Source organism: Xenopus tropicalis, chromosome 8 (assembly GCF_000004195.4).
Source record: "Xenopus tropicalis strain Nigerian chromosome 8, UCB_Xtro_10.0, whole genome shotgun sequence".
NCBI lineage: Eukaryota > Metazoa > Chordata > Amphibia > Anura > Pipidae > Xenopus > Xenopus tropicalis.
In genome coordinates, this window is record NC_030684.2 from 12,301,938 (window position 1) to 12,310,359 (window position 8,422).

At 50.4% G+C, this 8,422-nt stretch overlaps 1 protein-coding gene across 7 annotated transcripts in view; it reads right to left on the reverse strand.

Annotated features, from left to right (window-relative positions):
- The window catches only part of prrc2b (proline-rich coiled-coil 2B), a 46,538-nt gene extending 38,333 nt beyond the window's left edge, over positions 1 to 8,205 (reverse strand). For all 7 annotated transcript variants that reach the window (XM_012968984.3, XM_031890906.1, XM_012968981.3 and 4 more), the window contains exon 1: positions 7,946 to 8,205. The gene's annotated coding sequence lies outside the window, so the exon portion shown is untranslated. The remainder of the gene's footprint in view (positions 1 to 7,945) is intronic.
- Between the last annotated feature and the right edge of the window lie 217 nt (positions 8,206 to 8,422).

The following is an 8,422-nucleotide window of genomic DNA, read 5'->3' on the forward strand; positions in this document are numbered from 1 at the left end:
GATATTGGGGAGTTGTATCAGGAGTCAGAACCAGCAGTGCAGAGAAGGGAAAGGGACAGACACAGTGACAGTTACACATAACTATAAACCCAGTGAGAATGAGGAATGAATGGGTATTGGGGAGTTGTATCAGGAGTCAGAACCAGCAGTGCAGAGAAGGGAAAGGGACAGACACAGTGACAGTTACACATAACTATAAACCCAGTGAGAATGAGGAATGAATGGATATTGGGAAGGTGCTTAGAATTTGTTTTTATGACAAATGAAATAAAATCTGCTTTTGGGTTGAGTTCCCCTTTAATCACCATTTCTTAACAGACATGTGTAAGTGGATCCCCCTAATCGGGGGGGGGGGGGGGGGTTACAATGTAAATGAATGAGTCTTACAGCCACCGGCCTAGACTGCATCAGGCAGCCAGTATTTGGGGCAACACTGGCGGGATTTTCAGCCCGACACCATCACTATGGTAACACATGGTCTCCCTAAAGCAAAGCAAATACTTCCTGTCTGTGGTTTCACTCTCACAACCTGTCAGGTAAACACCCAGCCCCGGGCTCAAAATAAACACAGAGCGGAAAACCTTACAGCTGCTTGTTTTTATTAACAGAGACCAAATTCCCTTTGAACACAAAGTACAATCAAATAGTTACATTTGTATCCTGCCTGAAAACTATGTGCGGAATGTTTAATAAAGCTAGTAATGTTGTTTTGTGTTTAACCTTTTTTCAGTAAGCAGCAGTCCTGCCCTGCTTTATGGCTGAGATTCTAGCTATCTGTATAACAGAGCATTCTGTCACAGTGGCACAGATCCTATCTGATCCCCCCATTGTAAGCAGCAGTCCTGCCCTGCTTTATGGCTGAGATTCTAGCTATCTGTATAACAGAGCATTCTGTCACAGTGGCACAGATCCTATCTGATCCCCCCCATTGTAAGCAGCAGTCCTGCCCTGCTTTATGGCTGAGATTCTAGCTATCTGTATAACAGAGCATTCTGTCACAGTGGCACAGATCCTATCTGATCCCCCCATTGTAAGCAGCAGTCCTGCCCTGCTTTATGGCTGAGATTCTAGCTATCTGTATAACAGAGCATTCTGTCACAGTGGCACAGATCCTATCTGATCCCCCCCATTGTAAGCAGCAGTCCTGCCCTGCTTTATGGCTGAGATTCTAGCTATCTGTATAACAGAGCATTCTGTCACAGTGGCACAGATCCTATCTGATCCCCCCGTTGCAAACAGCAGTCCTGCCCTGCTTTATGGCTGAGATTCTAGGAATAATTATAACAACCATATATTTATATTTCCTAACGTCCCCACTCATATGACTCTAGTTTCCACATAAACTCTTGGACAATGACCCCTATATACAGACAGGGAAGATAAAAGGAAAGGTAATACAGGTAGCAGAACCATATTCTTTTGTTTGTATCCCTATCTCTACCACAATGTGTGTCAACACAGAGCGCAGGCAGGGAAGCGGTTGCTGTTTCAGGTAGCCCTGATCGAAGGGAACAATTAGAAGGCCCTATTTATGTTCCGCATGGTCCCACAGACACTCCAGACCCAAATAGGCAAGGAATGGATCTGGGGAGGCTCATATCACATAGCCTAGAGCAGTGACCCCCCAACCAGAGGCTCAGGGGCAACATGTTCCTCCCCATACCCTTGGCTGTGGCTCTCAATGGCCTCAAACCAGGTGCTTACTTGGAGGAAAGTTTTGGATGCACAAAGACCAAGGCTAAAGCCAAACAGAGCCTCCTGTAGTCTGCCAGTCCACATTGGGCTACACAACAGGGCCCCGCCAACAAACAGGGCCCCGCCAACAAACAGGGCCCCGCCAACAAACAGGGCCCCGCCAACAAACAGGGCCCCGCCAACAAACAGGGCCCCGCCAACAAACAGGGCCCCGCCAACAAACAGGGCCCCGCCAACAAACAGGGCCCCGCCAACAAACAGGGCCCCGCCAACAAACAGGGCCCGCCAACAAACAGGGCCCCGCCAACAAACAGGGCCCCGCCAACAAACAGGGCCCCGCCAACAAACAGGGCCCCGCCAACAAACAGGGCCCCGCCAACAAACAGGGCCCCGCCAACAAACAGGGCCCCGCCAACAAACAGGGCCCCGCCAACAAACAGGGCCCCGCCAACAAACAGGGCCCCGCCAACAAACAGGGCCCCGCCAACAAACAGGGCCCCGCCAACAAACAGGGCCCCGCCAACAAACAGGGCCCCGCCAACAAACAGGGCCCCGCCAACAAACAGGGCCCCGCCAACAAACAGGGCCCCGCCAACAAACAGGGCCCCGCCAACAAACAGGGCCCCGCCGCTACAATTTTTATGCTTGTTTTGCTCCCAAATTCCTATACCCAAATGCAAAAAAACAAAACCGTTTGGGGAGCCCTGGCCTAGAGCCTTTCATCTCAACAGATGTTGTGGCACTACAACTCCCAGCAGCATGTAACAGTAAAAGGATGCTAAACCCATAACTGGAGCAGACAAAGTTCCTATGGACCTAAAAGCAGGAGAGGCGCCATTGTGGGGCCGCACTCAGTACACTTAAGCCCCGCAGTCCTTCCCTGGCCAGCAACAGGAAATGGCTCAGCCACAATAATGTCATTGTATATACACAGTGCGGGCTGCCCGGCAGGAGGGAGGTCGGCCCTAGGTCTGATCAACAGACGGAGGGAGGGCACACGTGAAAGGCTCGCTGGGAGTCAGACTGATCCCTATGGGTTGCACTTTCACACCAGGCAACCAAATCAGTTTGCCTGATCATCACAAGGGATATCTTGGCACTCCATAACCACATACCCAAATCCACTAAAGCTACCTAAAACCCAGGCACCAATGGTAAAAGCAGTGGTAGCCATTCCTGCACTGGTACAGCTGGGGTGTTTGCTACAGAAACCCTACTATAGTTTATATAAATACCCCGCTGTGTAGCCCCAGGGGCAGCCATTCCTGCTGGAAAACAGGAGAAAAGGCACAGGTTACATAGCAAATAACAGATAAGACACTATTGTACTCTACAGAGTATCTGTTTGCCGCTATATAACCTTTGCCTTTTCTCCTTTTGAATGCTGTGTAGGGGCAGCCAAGGTATTTATATAAACTATAGTAGTATTTCTGAAGCAAACACACAACTTTTACCAGAGCAGGGAAGCAGTACATTATAGTTTAATTTCTTTTATACATTTTCATTTACTTTTCCTTTAATTGTAGGTTGGTTTTGGGAGTCGTTTGGGAGATTGGCTGCTCACAACTCATTGGCCTGAATGGGACATACCCACCACATCAGCATAAACACAGGCCCAGGAGCAACTTTCCCACAACAGTGTCCATCCGTTCAGCCAGTGTATGGCTACCTTAGCGCTGGTGTTCCCAGCCAACTGTAATTCCTGGCCCATATGGGCTGCCCTAACATCCTGGCCAAATAAAGTAGCACAATTCTGACTAAAGGTGGTCATACACCATAAGATTCACTTCAAGGGAATTGGTACTGAAGGACCTGAATCTATAGTTTAAATCTGCCCACATTTGGGCACTTTAACCCTCATCACTCATTTTACTAACCCTGGTGCTGATGGGGCAGGGGGGCTCAGGTAGGTACCTTTCATCTTAAGGTGGCCATACAAGTACCGATTTTAGCTGCCGATATCGGCCCTTTAGATCTAATCGGCAGCTTATCTTCCCATGTATGGGCACGAACGGCGGGCCTGCCCAACCGACATCTGGCCTGCAATCCACCAGATCTTGATCAGGTTCCATTTTTCTATCGGATCAGGGACCGCATCAGCAGTGAAAATCTTGCCAAACGAGCAGATCTTACAGTGTATGGCCACCTTTACTACCATGGGCTGCATGCAATGTACCCACCAGCAGCAAAATGAATAACGGAACCAGAGCACAAAACTGAGGGATCCTATAGGGACAGACCTAGGGAGGTGCCAAGAGCTGGCCTAAAGGTCCCCATACTCGGGCTGATGATGGAAGCTGCCGATATGGGTCCCTTGGACTGATTCGGCAGCTTATCGGCCCGTGTAGGGGCAGAAACGAGGGGCCTGCCCGACCGATATCTGGCCTGAAATTGGGCAGTTATCGATCGGCCAGGTTAGAAAATCCAGTCGGATCAGGGACTGCATCGGCTCGTTGATTGGGTCCCCGAACCAACTGCCCCATTGCTGCCATTATAATTCGATCATTTGGCCCCAGGGCCAAACGACTGAATTAGCCTACATGTTCCCCGATATTGCCCACCTGTAGGTGGGGATATTGGGTGAAGATCCGCTCACTTGGCCTTAACCAGTGACCATCAAAGGCACTACTAATGGGAATGTGATAGGGACATTAGACTGTAAGCTCCACTGGGGCAGGGGCTGATGGGAATGTGATAGGGACCTTAGATTGTAAGCTCCACTGGGGCAGGGGCTGATGGGAATGTGATAGGGACCTTAGATTGTAAGCTCACTGGGGCAGGGGCTGATGGGAATGTGATAGGGACCTTAGATTGTAAGCTCACTGGGGCAGGGACTGATGGGAATGTGATAGGGACCTTAGATTGTAAGCTCCACTGGGGCAGGGACTGATGGTAATGTGATAGGGACCGTGGAGCTTACAATCTAAGGTCCCTATCCCATTCCCATCAGCCCCTGCCCCAGTGGAGCTTATAATCCAAGGTCCCTATCACACATACTAGAGACAGTATTACCCTGCCTGTTGATATTTGGGTGTAACTTTATGTTAGAGTACACAAACACAGATGTAACCCAAATTCACTTTTTTTTACTAGAGCCCCCCAATTTACTTCTTTGTCTACACCCTCCCCCCCAAAGGGGCAAGCACCCACCGTTTGAGACCTCTAGCTACAGTTAAGCTCCTACAGGGAGATCTCTTTCATCATGAAGGGCTGGCCATCATTGGTCCTAAGAACTTGCCTAAAGATGGAGATGTCCCTAAACAACAGAAGCATTGGCCAGTGGCTACCAGGCAGCTACCAGTGAGCCAATATTTCCCATCCAACTGAATTGTATTCACCTGTTCTACATATCCGCGAGTTAATAAGCTAAGGGAAGCGGACAATGTGATTGCCATTGGGCAGCAATTAAAGGGCCATTCTGCTACACACTGGCCCCTATGGATGATCCGGAGCCCACAGGAGGCTCAGTTAGCCATTAAACTGAATTTATCACCTAAGAACAGCAAAGCGTGACTCAAGAGCAATTTAACGTTTTCTCAGTGCCGCATCAGCACGCACCGGTGTCCCCTCGCCCTTCCCTGCCCAGCGACATGTAAATTCCGGTGACATTTATTTAACCTACGGGTTAAGGCCACGTGGGCACAATATAAGCCAAGTCCATTTATTTAGTCAAATGCCACCAACGGATTAAGTTTGAGGGGGGAAATACCTCTCCCTTCATCAGGGACACAATCAGCGAGTTTGTGGGACCTTGAAACTCATCACTGGCAAATAAAATTGCCTGTACTAAAACTAGTAGGCGGGGCTTATAAGTGGAAACACCATAGAGTCCAAAAATGAATCCCACTAAGCACAACTCTGATTGGCCAGTCTTTCATCTACGAAAACATACAGGCAGGTTTATTGGCTCCTAATAGAACTGGCCCTAGTGTGTGCAACTGATAGGGACCTTAGATTGTAAGCTCCACTGGGGCAGGGGCTGATGGGAATGTGATAGGGACCTTAGATTGTAAGCTCACTGGGGCAGGGACTGATGGGAATGCGATAGGGACCTTAGATTGTAAGCTCCACTGGGGCAGGGGCTGATGGGAATGTGATAGGGACCTTAGATTGTAAGCTCACTGGGGCAGGGGCTGATGGGAATGTGATAGGGACCTTAGATTGTAAGCTCACTGGGGCAGGGGCTGATGGGAATGTGATAGGGACCTTAGATTGTAAGCTCCACTGGGGCAGGGGCTGATGGGAATGATGGATAATCTCTGTTAAATTGTGCATAATATATAAATGATACCAATTAGACTGAAACCAGGCTGGGGAAGGTGAGGTAAGTCTTCCTGCTATAGTTCAAGGGGTACCCAGGGCACAAATAAGCACTCACCCCAAATCCCCCCCTAACTGGCCTTCAGGCTGGGCCCCCTTAGCCCATAACAAGGTTACAGATATATAGAAACATTGGGGTAACAGTCACCCTGCTATAGTTGCAGGGGTACCCAGGGCACAAATAAGTACTCACCCCAAATCCCCCCCTAACTGGCCTTCAGGCTGGGCCCCCTTAGCCCATAACAAGGTTACAGATATATAGAAACATTGGGGTAACAGTCACCCTGCTATAGTTCCAGGGGTACCCAGGGCACAAATAAGCACTCACCCCAAATCCCCCCTAACTGGCCTTCAGGCTGGGCCCCCTTAGCCCATAACAAGGTTACAGATATATAGAAACATTGGGGTAACAGTCACCCTGCTATAGTTCCAGGGGTACCCAGGGCACAAATAAGCACTCACCCCAAATCCCCCCCTAACTGGCCTTCAGGCTGGGCCCCCTTAGCCCATAACAAGGTTACAGATATATAGAAACATTGGGGTAACAGTCACCCCGCTATAGTTCCAGGGGTACCCAGGGCACAAATAAGCACTCACCCCAAATCCCCCCCTAACTGGCCTTCAGGCTGGGCCCCCTTAGCCCATAACAAGGTTACAGATATATAGAAACATTGGGGTAACAGTCACCCCGCTATAGTTCCAGGGGTACCCAGGGCACAAATAAGCACTCACCCCAAATCCCCCCCTAACTGGCCTTCAGGCTGGGCCCCCTTAGCCCATAACAAGGTTACAGATATATAGAAACATTGGGGTAACAGTCACCCTGCTATAGTTCCAGGGGTACCCAGGGCACAAATAAGCACTCACCCCAAATCCCCCCCCCTAACTGGCCTTCAGGCTGGGCCCCCTTAGCCCATAACAAGGTTACAGATATATAGAAACATTGGGGTAACAGTCACCCCGCTATAGTTCCAGGGGTACCCAGGGCACAAATAAGCACTCACCCCAAATCTCCCCCTCTAGAGGGCCACATGACACAGTTGGGGTGCCTCTGCATTAAAGGGCCAGGCAGCCCTAAGTGCACTATGCGAGGAGCCCTGTATTACAAACTCGGGGCCTTATTTCCAGGTCACCACATCGTAAATGTTTTTGAATCAATCACAGGGTACATGGGGTACAGTGCCCCCCTCGCCGGCCTGAGAATCCGCCTCCCACCAGTTGGTTAAACCAAAGCAGAGATTCCGCAGGTGGCCCATGCCCGGTTGTACAGCGCCACAGAATATGTTGCCCCCTTACACACAGGGTAATAACCAGGCACCTATACCCATACAAATGCCCCATTTAATAAAGCTTTAGAGCATGCTGGGAATTGTAGTCCATCACCTGTACAGCAGCAACAAAAATAACACTGTGAATCTGTATCAACACAACCCCCTGCACCCCTCAGTGCCACTGCCTAATGAGGCTGCCCAGATTTAATTTAATTGTGTATGCACTGTATATTCCCTCTCAATGTCACTGGCCAGTATAACCCCCCCAATATACATATTATAGATCAGAACAACCCCACCCTGCCTACAGAACAGGGATCCCCCCAAATCTATTCACCCCGAAGCCCCAGGCAGTGCCGAGTGCTGGGAGATACAGTTCCACAACACCCGGAGAGCCCCAGGGGAACCACAAAGCAGAAGGGGGGACAAGGGCCGCAGTCCCGGGCAGCAGTGTAGGAAAGTCCCAGGCTGCTGGGCCTCTCCCTTAGAGCAGGGAAGATGGAGGAAAATGGGGGAGGAGGAAGATGGCTGCTCGGCCTGAGCGAACAAAGCTGCGGCCTGGGCCCGACCGAATCCTCAGCTTCCCCCCCTCCTTCTCCCTTCCGCCCCCAGAGCCGGGATATAATGAGCTAGGGCGCCGCCCCACCGCTAATACCGACCTGGTCTAGTGGATGAGTCTCTAGGGAAAACTTCTAGGCGATGCCGGTGTCGGGAGGGAAGCTCGGTGCGCAGGATGGCGACGGATTTGCAGGCGACTAAGCTCCGGCACTTCGCCTCTCTCCTCCGTCTCTTTCGCTGTGTGTATTTTTTTTTCTCTCTCGTTCTGGTCCCACCCCTCTCAGCTGTCAATCAACACACAGTGGCGAGCAATGGGAGGCTGGAGAAAGTGAGCAGCGACACCTGTAGGCGCCAGGGCGAACTACAATAACAACTCGCAAAATAAGGCAAGTGGGGAGGGGTGCTGGTTGGGCAGATTCAATTATACAGGCCTGGGCCCGGTTGCCAGAACATTATATGTTTATCCTGCTTCCCTGTTGGGGTGTATAGGCAGTTGTACAGGATATGTATTTACAAGCTTCCTCGAATTGTAGCTTTGGATCTTTCCCAGCTCTGAATAGAGCTAATGTTACCTGTAA